Source organism: Eleutherodactylus coqui, chromosome 4 (assembly GCF_035609145.1).
Source record: "Eleutherodactylus coqui strain aEleCoq1 chromosome 4, aEleCoq1.hap1, whole genome shotgun sequence".
NCBI lineage: Eukaryota > Metazoa > Chordata > Amphibia > Anura > Eleutherodactylidae > Eleutherodactylus > Eleutherodactylus coqui.
Window position 1 is genome coordinate 210,133,962 of NC_089840.1, and position 14,394 is coordinate 210,148,355.

The 14,394-nt window shown below is 44.4% G+C and overlaps 1 protein-coding gene across 3 annotated transcripts in view; it reads left to right on the plus strand.

Annotated features, from left to right (window-relative positions):
* Positions 1-9,109: 9,109 nt before the first annotated feature.
* HERC4 (HECT and RLD domain containing E3 ubiquitin protein ligase 4) overlaps positions 9,110-14,394 on the plus strand; it is a 62,634-nt gene continuing 57,349 nt past the window's right edge. For 2 of the 3 annotated variants that reach the window (XM_066600683.1, XM_066600684.1), the window contains exon 1: positions 9,126-9,251. The gene's annotated coding sequence lies outside the window, so the exon portion shown is untranslated. Of the gene's footprint in view, positions 9,252-14,394 lie in introns of all 3 variants that reach the window. The other variant, XR_010792608.1, reaches the window with a different exon arrangement.

The window sequence follows — 14,394 nt, forward strand, 5'->3', positions numbered from 1 at the left end:
TTCCTTCTGCTTTACTCAAATTCATTTAAAAATTGCGGAGTCAAAATACGCAGTACACCCCTAGATGAATTCGTTAAGGGGTCTAATTTCAAAATGGGGTCATTTGTCGGGGTCCTAAATAGTTTTGGTCGCTTAAGAGCTCTACAAGTGTGATATGGGGCCTAAAGAGCCTTCAAGCTAAATTTCTGTTCTGAAAGCCACCGACTACTCCTTTCATTTAGGGCCCCGTTGTGCTTCAAGACATAAAATTAGGGCCACAATGGGTATGTTTCTGAACACGGGACAAGCGGGGGTATCTATTTTAGGGTTCAAGTCTTCTTTTATATGTGTGCTGAAGAAAAAAATCTGCTTTTAAAATGAAAGAATTGCCCAAAAAATGAAAATCCCAATTTTTTCTTTCTGCTTTGCTTGAATTCATTCAAAAATTGTGGGGTCAAAATGGTCAGTACACCCCTAGATAAATCCGTTAAGGGGTCTAGTTTTCAAAATGGGGTCATTTGTGCGGGTGCTCAATGGTTTTGGTCGCTCAAGAGCTCTACAAGTGTGATATGGGGCCTAAAGAGCCTTCAAGCTAAATTTCTGTTCTGAAAGCCACCGACTACTCCTTTCATTTAGGGCCCCGTTGTGCATCGAGACATAAAATTAGGGCCACAATGGGTATGTTCCTGAACATGGGACAAACAGGGATATCTATTTTGGGGTGCAAGTCTTCTTTTATATGTGTGCTGAAGAAAAAAATCTGCTTTTTAAATGACAGAATTGCCAAAAAAATGAAAATCCCAATTTTTTCTTTCTGCTTTGCTTGAATTCATTCAAAAATTGTGGGGTCAAAATGGTCAGTACACCCCTAGATAAATCCGTTAAGGGGTCTAGTTTTCAAAATAGGGTTATTTGTGGGGGTCCTAAATGGTTTTGGTCGCTCAAGAGCTCTCCGAGTGTGATATGGGGCCTAAAGAGCCTTCAAGCTAAATTTCTGTTCTGAAAGCCACCGACTACTCCTTTCATTTAGGGCCCCGTTGTGCTTCAAGACATAAAATTAGGGCCACAATGGGTATGTTTCTGAACACGGGACAAGCGGGGGTATCTATTTTGGGGTTCAAGTCTTCTTTTATATGTGTGCTGAAGAAAAAAATCTGCTTTTAAAATGAAAGAATTGCCAAAAAAATGAAAATCCCAATTTTTTCTTTCTGCTTTGCTTGAATTCATTCAAAAATTGTGGGGTCAAAATGGTCAGCACACCCCTAGATAAATCCGTTAAGGGGTCTAGTTTCCAAAATGGGTTCATTTGTGCGGGTCCTCAATGGTTTTGGTCGCTCAAGAGCTCTACGAGTGTGATATGGGGCCTAAAGAGCCTTCAAGCTAAATTTCTGTTCTGAAAGCCACCGACTACTCCTTTCATTTAGGGCCCCGTTGTGCATCGAGACATAAAATTAGGGCCACAATGGGTATGTTTCTGAACACGGGACAAACAGGGGTATCTATTTTGGGGTTCAAGTCTTCTTTTATATGTGTGCTGAAGAAAAAAATTCTGCTTTTAAAATGAAAGAATTGCCCAAAAAATGAAAATCCCAATTTTTTCTTTCTGCTTTGCTTGAATTCATTCAAAAATTGTGGGGTCAAAATGGTCAGTACACCCCTAGATAAATCCGTTAAGGGGTCTAGTTTTCAAAATGGGGTCATTTGTGCGGGTCCTCAATGGTTTTGGTCGCTCAAGAGCTCTCCGAGTGTGATATGGGGCCTAAAGAGCCTTCAAGCTAAATTTCTGTTCTGAAAGCCACCGACTACTCCTTTCATTGAGGGCCCCGTTGTGCTTCAAGACATAAAATTAGGGCCACAATGGGTATGTTTCTGAACACGGGACAAGCGGGTGTATCTATTTTGGGGTTCAAGTCTTCTTTTATATGTGTGCTGAAGAAAAAAATCTGCTTTTAAAATGAAAGAATTGCCCAAAAAATGAAAATACCAATTTTTTCTTTCTGCTTTGCTTGAATTCATTCAAAAATTGTGGGGTCAAAATGGTCAGCACACCCCTAGATAAATCCGTTAAGGGGTCTAGTTTCCAAAATGGGTTCATTTGTGCGGGTCCTCAATGGTTTTGGTCGCTCAAGAGCTCTCCGAGTGTGATATGGGGCCTAAAGAGCCTTCAAGCTAAATTTCTGTTCTGAAAGCCACCGACTACTCCTTCCATTTAGGGCCCCGTTGTGCATCGAGACATAAAATTAGGGCCACAATGGGTATGTTTCTGAACACGGGACAAACAGGGGTATCTATTTTGGGGTTCAAGTCTTCTTTTATATGTGTGCTGAAGAAAAAAATTCTGCTTTTAAAATGAAAGAATTGCCCAAAAAATGAAAATCCCAATTTTTTCTTTCTGCTTTGCTTGAATTCATTCAAAAATTGTGGGGTCAAAATGGTCAGTACACCCCTAGATAAATCCGTTAAGGGGTCTAGTTTTCAAAATGGGGTCATTTGTGCGGGTCCTCAATGGTTTTGGTCGCTCAAGAGCTCTACAAGTGTGATATGGGGCCTAAAGAGCCTTCAAGCTAAATTTCTGTTCTGAAAGCCACCGACTACTCCTTTCATTTAGGGCCCCGTTGTGCATCGAGACATAAAATTAGGGCCACAATGGGTATGTTTCTGAACATGGGACAAACGGGGGTATCTATTTTGGGGTGCAAGTCTTCATTTATATGTGTGCTGAAGAAAAAAATCTGTTTTTAAAATGACAGAATTGCCAAAAAAAGAAAATCCCAATTTTTTCTTTCTGCTTTGCTTGAATTCATTCAAAAACTGTGGGGTCAAAATAGTCAGTACACCCCTAGATAAATTTGTTATGGGGTCTAGTTTTCAAAATGGGGTCATTTGTGGGGGTCCTCAATGGTTTTGGCCACTCAAGAGCTCTACAAGTGTGATATGGGGCCAAAAAGCCTTCAAGGAAATTTTCTGCTCTGAAAGCCACCGACTACTCCTTTCATTTTGGGCCCCGTTGTGCATCGAGACATAAGATTAGGGCCACAATGGGAATGTTTCTGAAAACAGGACAAACAGGGGTATCCATTTTGGGGTGTCACTCCTTATTCTCATGTGCAATATAGAAAAAAAATATGTCTTTAAAATGACATATTTGCAAAACTGTGACTTTTTATTTTTTCTCTTCTAAATTGCATTAACTCCTGAATAAAAACTATGGGGTCAAAATACTCATGACACCCCTCAGTAGATACATTAAGGGGTGTAGTTTTTAAAATGGGGTCATTTGTGGGGGTAGCTATCATTCTGACACCTATGAGCCTTTGCAATCTTGCGGTGGTGCAGGAAAACAAAGTGTTTCTCAAAATGCTGAAAAGTAATGTTAAATTTGTATGTCTCCTAAATGGTTAAAAAAAACACAAAAGTTTTTCAAATGTGCATTCAGAATAAAGTAAACAGATGGAAATATATACCTTAGCAAAAATTTGTACAGTATGTTTGCACATATTTGCGTAATTACAGTTGAAAATGTGAAAAAATGACAATTTTTTCAAAATTTTCCCAATATTGGCACTTTTAATAAATATTCATAAATAGTATCCGTCTATTTTTTCCAACTATATGAAGTACAACATGTGGCGAAAAAACAATGTCAGAATCACTTGGATATGTAAAGCCTTTACGGAGTTATGCTATGTTGAACGACGCATGTCAGATTTCCAGAATTTGGCTCCGTCACTAAGGCGCAAACAGGCTTCGTCACTAAGGGGTTAAAAATAACATTAAAAACATATCAAAATTGCAGATTTTTTTTGTATAAATTCTTTATTTATAAATTTTGGGGTGGATACTGAAAGAAAAGAAGGAAATCCGCTTATCGGGATCAAAAACCGGGAAGCATGTGGGAAAGAAAAACAAGAAACAGTTTCTCTGCGAACATGCAGAGCATTATTAGAATACCAAATTAAAAGCTGACTATTCTGTTTAAGTAAGAGGGAATTTTTTGCTCCCTGACTACATTCAGCAGATATACTGTCTAATATAGTCTGAAATAAAAAGCAATCAAAACCTTATATGTTCCCAAAAATTGGATAAATGAAGACTAGAGTTCATCTCACAAAAAAACAAGCCTTTATAGAGCTCCGTCTAAACTTTGTGTCTCCGGATCGTGCTGACCCCGAGAATAATGTTATCATGGTATGTATTTTGTAAAATATTATAAAAATGAAATCCAAAAAACTAAATGACAGAATTCTCTGTTTTACCCCCAATCCCCCTAAATAATTAATAAAGGTTCCACAGTACATTATACATATGTAAAAATGATGTCATTAAAAATGAAACTTGTCCTGCAAAAAACAAGTCCTCATACTGCGGTGTCGACTGAAAAATTTAAAAGTTATGGCTCTTGGAATGCGATGATGAAAAAAATAGAAAAACTAGTTGGCCATTAAGGCACAAACAGTCTGGGTCACTAAGGGTTAATGTTTCAAACTTTATACACAACAGCAGCGACATGACAAGCAGATGACATCATAGACATCATGTGATGTCACAATTGGTGCAGCTGGTTAAAGTTCTAATGCTGAACCACCTTGTGTCATTTCAGCCTGACATCCTGAAGAGGACGAATCCAAGTATGCGACTCCTTGCTTAGTGCTGAGGCCTCGTACACACTTTCTCAGCTATACGATGTGTGACATCTGGGCGCGCCCTTAGATTGTAAACTTTTAGGACTAGAGTTTCTACTGCATATTAGTCTGTAAGCTCTTAAGAGCAGAGTTTCTATTGTACACTAGATTGTAAGCTCTTAGGAGCAGGTTGTATAACATGTCGCTTTCTTTACAGGATCCTGAGCTTATAATAATATACAGATACAGCAATAGGCAGCAGGACAGATTAGATCCGGGGTGATATCCGATCGCCACATCTGGGGTCAGGAAGGAATTTTTTTTCCCCTGATGACTTTCCGGGGGTTTTCTTCGCCTTCCTCTGGATCTCGGGGGTCCAGGGATTCTCATCTCAGAACAATGGTGTGAACGGGCGCAGCAAGTTCTGTGGTCTCCACCGGGCTGACATTAGAGTCTCTGAGAGCCTTCTATTATTTATTAAAGGGCCGGTAATGTTTTATTACAATGTTGCTTATTGCTATTTCAATAAAGACATTAAAAATATAGATATTGTGATGTTTGTTTTTTATCGTCTTATGTGCTGGCCATAATGAGAGCGATTGCTGCTGATTAGTGTTCCAGAAGTACAAATAGACTTATCCTGCATACATAAAGATGTGTATCATCTCCTAAAGACATGGCGGCAGCTGCTGAGGGACAGAAACTCTGGTGGACTCCACATACAGAGAACAGAGAACATATCACTCCACCCATAATGCCAAATCCTGTCTCACATTACATGACAAGTGTTATGGGGGTTCAGTCTCTATTCTAGGGTCACTAACATTGCGTGTCCTCCAGTCTACACAACATACTACCTGAAAGCTGAAGGTTGGGACAGGAAGAGTAACCAAGTACAGAAGACGAAGAGGTTTTGTATAAAAACAGGAAACAGACTGACGAGTAGAGATGAGCGAGCACACTCGTCCGAGTATTAGGGTGCTCGAGATGCTCGTTACTCGAGACGAACACCACGCGGTACTCGAGTCAATTCCATTTCCCTTCCCTGCATGTTTAGCGCCATTTTCTAGCCAATAAACATGCGGGGAAGGCATCACCACTTCCTGCTGTGACGTGCCAGCCCTCTGCCCGCCAACAGCAGTGAGTGGCTGGGCCGATCAGGTGACCGCCGAGTACTTAAAATGGTCCCGCCCACGGCTCGTCTCAGACGCATGCTGGCAGTGGTTAGGGAAAGTACTGCAGCTGATATGGGGAAAGTGTAGGGCCTCATGTCCACGGGGAAAATCAGGCCCGCTACGGATTCTCCATGGAGAATCTGCAGCGGGTCCCTCCTGCCCCGCGGACATGAGCGCTGAAAATAGGAATTTAAAAGAATTAACTCACCCGCAGCGGCCCGGTAAGGTCTTCTCTTCCTCACGGCCGGATCTAATTTTTAGGCCGGCGGATGAACTCGTCACGCCGGCGGCACGTCGCCGGCGTGCCGCGCGCATGCGCCGGGCACATCCGCCGAGCCGAAGCAAGAAAGATCCGGCCGTGAGGAAGAGAAGACCTTCCCGGTCCGCTGCGGGTGAGTTAATTCTTTTAAATTCCTATTTTAGGTCTCCCGCGGATCCGGACGGCTTCCATAGGCTTCAATAGAAGCCCGCAGGAGCCGTCCCCGCAGGAGACCCGCACGAAAATGGAGCATGGTCCAGATATTTTCATGCTCCATTTTTTTTAAAATCACTATTATTGACCATCCGCGGGTATTTATCTACCCGCGGGTGGTCAATGCATCCCTATGGGGTGCAGATCCGCGTGCGGGAGAAGAGTTAAAATCCGCTGCGGAGGCCTTAGAGTAGGATCCTGTCGTCAAGAACCCCAAGGGTCCTTCTTAGGGCTACTCCTTATTGTGTGCATTATAGTTGTGGCTGGCTGGGAGCAGTAGTGCACCAATTTTCTTTTTAAATATATATCTCTCTGCGCGGCCATAGTAAAACATTTTGCATTCTTTTAATGTTTTTATCCCCTGATTTTAGAATGTTTTTATTCTGCTGTCTGTGACACAAGCATATTTGAATTACATATTACGCGCATAATATGCAGTAAGTCGCGGCAATTCAAATACATTGATTTTTGCCATTCTACTCACACTTACAAATACTCATTGCATATAATACGCGCATAAAAATAGAGCGCAGCGTCTTCTATTATACTGTGTATTATGTGCGATAAAGATCAATTGTTTTTTTATGGGTCCGTACGAAAACGCCGTACATACGCAATTACATTGAATACGTGCAGCGCTTTTACGCATGTTGCTGAGAGGCAACAGAAGTATAGTACAAAAAAAACAGAAGAAACCAGGAAGCCAGTATATAGCGGCGTGCGTGAGATATGATGTCATGCGATGTTCCACGCCGTCCAGTAAAACGCTGTGTTTTAATCTTGTTTCATGGAGTCCTATGAAAATCACAACAGCACAGCGGGACAAAACAAAACCATTGAGTTCAATGGTTTTATTTTCATTATGGGGGTTCTTGCGCGTTAATAGTACATGCGAGAAAAGCTAGGACGCGCCGGGTCTTTCTCAGACGTAGTTTTCCCATGTGTGAGAAAGATAGGCCATTATTATTCAAACTTGCGTGTACAAGCGCGATGTTTGAATAGTCCGAAAAAAAATAAACAAAACCCGGAGCATGCGCCAATACTCTGCAGCAGCGAGCATATTAGCGCATGCACCCATATGTTTTTGCCCTTCTACGCAGTGTTCGCGTGGCCGGGCTATGGGGGCGACCATAGTCATGTATATTACAAAATTTGCGCGTGCAAATATGTCCGTGTGAAGCCGGCCTGAGGGTGTATTCATGTCAGGTAGTGATATGGATGAAACCCGTGTGAGAAAACAAGACTGATTGCTGAGAGATTAAAAAAATCACTGCGTGTCCTATTAGAAAAAAACGTACTCGCCTTCCCGTGCGAGGCGATGGAGAGAAAAAAAATCCCCATTGGAAATAATAGGTGAGATATCTGCAGGAACATAGAACACACGGTCATTATAAACAATGTGCTCTATTCACGTGCAGGGTTTTTGCATCCCGGAACGGATAAAACCACCTTCGTAAATACGCCATGAATGCAGCTTACTCCACCATGACTGCTGGAGGAGACCCCGGGCCATTTTAGCCTTCCCTCAGAGGGGTTACAAGAAGCGGTATATTGTTACATACCACACATGGTTCCATATTGTTACATATCACACGTTGTTCCATATTGTTGCATATCACACATGGTTCTATTTGTTACATATCACACGTTGTTACACATTGTTGCATATCACACGTTGTTACATATTGTTGCATACCACACATGGTTCCATATCACACGTTGTTACACATGGTTGCATATCACACATGGTTACATATCACACGTTGTTCCATATTGTTGCATATCACACATGGTTCCATATTGTTACATATCACACGTTGTTCCATATTGTTGCATATCACACATGGTTACATATCACACGTTGTTCCATATTGTTGCATATCACACATGGTTCCATATTGTTACATATCACACGTTGTTGCATACCACACATGGTTCCATATTGTTACATATCACACGTTGTTACACATTGTTGCATATCACACATGGTTACATATCACACGTTGTTCCATATTGTTGCATATCACACATGGTTCCATATTGTTACATATCACACGTTGTTACACATCACACATGGTTACATATCACACGTTGTTACATATTGTTGCATATCACACGTTGTTACATATCACACGTTGTTACACATTGTTGCATATCACACGTTGTTCCATATTGGTACATATCACACGTTGTCCCATATTGGTACATATCACACGTTGTCCCATATTGTTACATATCACACGTTGTTACACATCACACATGGTTACATATCACACGTTGTTACATATTGTTACATATCACATGTTGTTACACATTGTTGCATATCACACGTTGTTCCATATTGGTACATATCACACGTTGTCCCATATTGGTACATATCACACGTTGTCCCATATTGGTACATATCACATATTGTTGCATATCACACGTTGTTACATATCACACGTTGTTACACATTGTTGCATATCACACGTTGTTCCATATTGGTACATATCACACGTTGTCCCATATTGGTACATATCACACGTTGTCCCATATTGTTACATATCACACGTTGTTACACATCACACATGGTTACATATCACACGTTGTTACATATTGTTACATATCACATGTTGTTACACATTGTTGCATATCACACGTTGTTCCATATTGGTACATATCACACGTTGTCCCATATTGGTACATATCACACGTTGTTCCATATTGTTACATATCACACATGGTTACACATCACACAGTCGCCGGACTGGGACCATGTATAAGCAGTAATGTAACACTTGTCCCCCCGGCTCTCCCCACGTCGCCGGCCCCTACAGCCCCACCACACGGCGGCCTCCGCCGGAAGCTTCGGGCAGCTTCCATGGGTGACGTCACGGCAGGCGCTCGGTGCTCCGGCTCCCCCTCCCGGTAATAGCCCAGAACGCCCTGGAATGTTCCGTCACCGCGCGGACTATTCACGTCACTGAGCCGCGGAGCAGCGGATGGAGCGGGCGGCTGCGGGTGAGTGGTTGCTATGGAGCCGCTCGGTGGGCACTCCTGCGGCCTGTGGACATGAGGCGCTGCTTGCTGCCTGTCATCCCGTGCTGTCAGTGCCTGGGGCGTGCTGCTCCCTTATGGCCGTGTCTGCGGCTCACAGGCCGCTCAGCCATGGAGGTGCTGCTGCCTGTAGGATCCCCACAGACAGGCGGATGCGCACATGATCTGTTTATTCCGCCGAGGCTGTATATGGCAGGTTTTTGTCTAACTTTTGCACCCCTGGATGTACAGGCATGGGGAGGGCAGTGGGCATCGGCTATCCTACACTATGGACACCCTGCGGCGCGTGTGACAAAACGTAAGGGCTGAATGCGGCCCACCACTGTGGTCGTTGTGGCCCGCTGGCCGTGCCGCCGCGAGGGCGGGCTGTGGCTGCCGGGGGGCCGCCGCGAGGGCGGGCTGTGGCTGCCGGGGGGCCGCCGCGAGGGCGGGCTGTGGCTGCCGGGGCGTGTTCATTCGGACGTAAGTGCATTTCATCTGTGTAAATACACTACGTATTTGCGCGACCAGTAATCGCTTGCGCTCGCCTTTTTTGGCTGCGCCGGCGTGTTTTTTCTGTTGGCCAATCCTCTACGTATCTGAGGGGGCAAAAAACAATGTAGAAAGGCTCATTAAAATGATGCATGAATGCGCACATTTCCTGCGTATTTGCGTCCGCCCATTCGCTTCAGTGGCTTTTTGCGGGGTGTAATACGCACTGAAATACGTCATACCGTGTATTTTTTTTTCCTGCAATTTTTGAGCGCCGACGCTGCTTTTCGCGCAGAAACATCTCTGCCTTCTGCGTTTTTCTCAGGCAATTTGGCCGTGAATTTTTTATTTTTTTTTTTAGCATGAAAGTCAACAGGACTCACTAATGGTAATCGCAGCGCATGAATATTGCAGTTTCATGCTTTTCAATGTGATAAAAAGGAGGCACCATAGGGAAACATGGGGGATGGGGAAGCAAAATGCAGAAAGACACACGTTTTTTTTCTCCCTCGCAACATCGCATGAGTGAGAACATCGTAAATGTGAAGGAAACCACTGAAAATCATTGGTTTCATATTTGCACTATTTTCTCGCCAGTGTGAAGGCGCCCTAAGGGCGCCCACCCACTGGCGATTTTTTTTTTTCCCTGCGAAATTCGCAGCATTTTTTTCTCTGCAGGGGTCTATGGGACTTGTAATGTTAAAATCGCGATCGCGCAAAATCGCGATTTCGCGGTAAATTGCGATTTTGCGCGATCGCGATTTTAACATTACAAGTCCCATAGACCCCTGCAGAGAAAAAAATGCTGCGAATTTCGCAGGGAAAAAAATCGCCAGTGGGTGGGCGCCCTTAGGGTGGATTCAGACAACTGTAAATCGGCTGGGTTTTCACGCCCAGCTGATATACGGAGTCTCTCTCTGCAGGGGGAGGAGGCTGGAAGAGCCAGGGGCAGTGCACTAAGCTCCCACCCCCTCTCTGCCTCCTCCCGCCCCCCCCCCCCTCCCAGAAATTCTTGCAGCCACGGTCCCGTACATTGAAATCCCTAATTCGTCTCGTATGTTCTATTTCCCTGCGCAAATGCATGGGAAAATTGAACATGCATATTTTATTGCGCATGCAAAATATGGACTTGTCACGGTCATCATACTTGGAGGGGACTTCAACCTTGCGTTCGACTCGAAACATGGCACTTCTTCGGGTAAGTCCTCTGTCTCGCGGGTTGCAACACGCTCTCTTCTCAGAGAGCTAGGGAAACTACATCTAGTGGACTTGTGGCGTGTTATGCATCCGGGCGTTAGGGACTACCCCCTGTGGAGCACGGGATTTCATTAATTTACAAACTGTTGATAACCCGCGGGACAGGACAACCGCCCCGACTTCACAGGACAGTGGGAGTGCGAGCTGGGGGTGGAGTGTACCAGTCTTGATTGGAAGAAGGCCTTTAGCATGTGTCATAAGAGCATCAGGTTCGGTAGAATTCAGGAGCAGAACTTCAAAATCCTATCGCGCTGGTATAGGACACCGTCGAGACTCCACCAGATGGACGCCCAGATCTCGCCAGTATGCTGGAGATGTCTGGTCAGTCCGAGAACAATGACCCACATATGGTGGGACTGCCCCCCAATCAGAGAGCTGTGGGAAAACGTAGAACTTCTGTACAACAACATGACCAGATCGACGGTGTTCTTGACAGCTAAGATGGCCCTCCTGCTCATGATACCAGGGTCCATGGCAAAGTTCAAGTCAGATCTACTTCGCTTGGTGATTCTAGCGGTCAGGATGTCTGTCCCTGGTCTATGGCGCTCCACGTCTCCTCCCACAAGAACTTTGTGGACGGAAAAACTCAACATGCTCATGAGATATGAAGTAGAAGGCCCACGGGAGGAGGGCGAGAGGACCAACTCATATGAACTCTGGAGACCATGTGTAGCCATGAGATCCTCAGACGCCTTCAAGAACTGGCTAAACACGGGCCGCCTCGACCCATAGCAGCCAGCGGATTAGAGAGAGCAAGATCTTTCCCACGATCCCCCCCCCCCCCCCCTTTTCCCCTCAGTTAGGTTCGTTTTCCCCTTGTTATTGGAAATGGAAATTTAACATACTCTGCCACAGTTAGAAAAGCATTGCGCAGAGATGCGATGTAGCTATGTTGCGACAGAAAAATACAGGGAGATCAATATTGTGAAATACTATTTTGTTTTAATTGAAAATGTTTAATAAAAACTGATTGGAACCAAAATATGGACTTGTGAACAAACCCATTGAAATCAATAGGTTGTATTTACTGCGTATTGCGCACGCAAATGTTTCGTGTGTAAAGTGGCGGTGAGAGTCGGACTTGTTGATTCCTTGCAGATTGTAGCGATTGGGTGGAGGCTGCGCCGGCGTGACATTGCTGGTGGAAGCATTGCACATATGGGCTGTGGCGTTTGGTACAATGTGCCTATTGTCTTTTTATATATTAGTGCTTACCTAATCGCTCCTTATATACATTTATGTATGTTTTACCCACAACGTGATTTGTTCTCACTGTAATTTTGAGGTTTTTTTAATCTTTTTTCACGTTTGGTTTATTCCCACTTCTTTTCCCTCAGGTTTGCATTATTTTCGATGGACTGTATAGTCTGACGTGCACTCGGTCCAGTATACAGTTGTTAGCGCGATGGAGCGCTCCAGATATATCCTTGTGTCCCGAATTGAAGTTTATGAGCTGCTCACAGAACGAGTGGAATCAGGACAATGTCTATTTATTTCAGAACAAGAAGTACTTATACAGTTTTTAGACAAAGGTCGGCTGCACATTCTGCATCTGGGTTCCCACAGTGGATTCTGGCTCTGACCTCGGGCGGCGACCCACGCATACCTATTTCTTCTGTACTGCAAATGATTGCAGACGCTCACCATCAATAATGTGCAGTCCTAATTTTTTTCTTTTTAATTATTTAAAATATTTTCTTTTCCCACCCATGGCTAGGCAGTGGCGCAGGTACCCACGGCCTAACCACAATGTCAATTGCGGATGGGCTGCAGGTCGAACGGCTTCCATTGACTTCAAAGAAAGCCGTCCACACCAAAATAGAGCATGCTGCGATTTTTTTTTTTTTTTTTTCCTCCACAATTCGTTTCTTTGAGTGTAAAAAAACGAGTTTACAAAGCATGTTTTGAACGGTATGTGCTGCGGATCCTCCGTGCGGGCGCCGATGGCGTATTTCACAGCAAAAATTGCTTTGTGTGCAGCCGGCCAAAGACTCTGAAAACGAGGCCTAGGAGATGCCTTAGGCCAGCTGCGCACGGCAGAGCCCGATCCGTATGCAGGATTTGGCTGTGACCCCGGCTGGCGACCCCTGTGTACCTGCTTTTCCTGTACTGCGGATGGTCGCGGACCTTTACAGTGCATTACAAATTTTTTTAAAAATATTTGTTTTTCCCGCACCATTGCTAGGCGATGGCTGCAAGTACCCGCGTCATCCGACAAAGGTTGGATGGCTTCCATTGACTTCAGTGGAGCCCATTCGCAGCAAAATAGATCAGTTTGCGATTTTTAGGGTTTTTTTCCTCTGCTCGCAGAATACGCAATTTGTTTCTGTGAGAGTAAATGAATAAGCAAATTTTTTTTTTTTTAACATACCTTCCAATGTATATGAGATTTGCTGCGAATCCTCCATGCAGACACCGACCATGGATTCTGCAATAAACATCTGGCCGTGTGAAGCTGGCCTTAGGCCTCATGTCAACGGTCGTACTGGTGAATTTCTTTGCGTGTCCCTGCAGCATTTTACTGGTGTTTGTAAATGCCGGTCTGCTGGCAGAGACCGCGTATGGTGTGCGAGTGTACTGCACATGCCCACATGGTCATGCACAATGTGAGGCCGAACGCATACGGCATGGATCCATGGCGAATCGCCGCGAGACAGGCTGCTTCTTTTGACTGCAATGGAAGCCGTGCGTGCGAGGCTCACACTAGAATTGGACATGCTTCGACTTCATTTCTTTTCTCCCCCGCGAGTGGAAAATCGCAGTTAATTTCCGCTCGTGGGCATGGAAAAACGTTTTGCATAGCATGTCTATGGGCAGTATTTGTAGCAAGATCCAGATTCGAATACCCGCTCCGGGTCCCGCAGTGCAAATATGCCCTCCTGTGTGCATTGGGCCTTACTGTGTTTTTTTTTTAAATTTTAATTTCCCGATCGGTTTCACTGGGTTGAAATCAACACCCATATACAATGTATTGCGTATGGACAGCGTTGTGTTCGCTGCCTATAAAAAAGTATAGGGCATTATGACGGTCCCTTGACCTGGGACAAGGTGGGGGGTGGAGTGATCTTTCAGCTGCAGTTCATCCTTGTGTGGGCAGTTCTTGTCTAGGAGACCTTGGACTTCTCTAATTGCTTTCTTCAGCCAGCACATCTGTGTGTGTACAGGAAACGAAACTCATAATAAGATGGCGTGTAGAGGAGCATTATGGCTACTCGCACAAGCCAGAAAGCCCTTTGGGTGCAGTGTACACATGTGCTGTAGAGGAGGATCTTGTATGTACGGACTGCTCTGGATACTGGAGGAGTTTGATAACTGCTATGGACCAAGCGGCACAATTATTCTTTTGGACATTTGTACTTAGCGGAGTGGACTTGTCTCC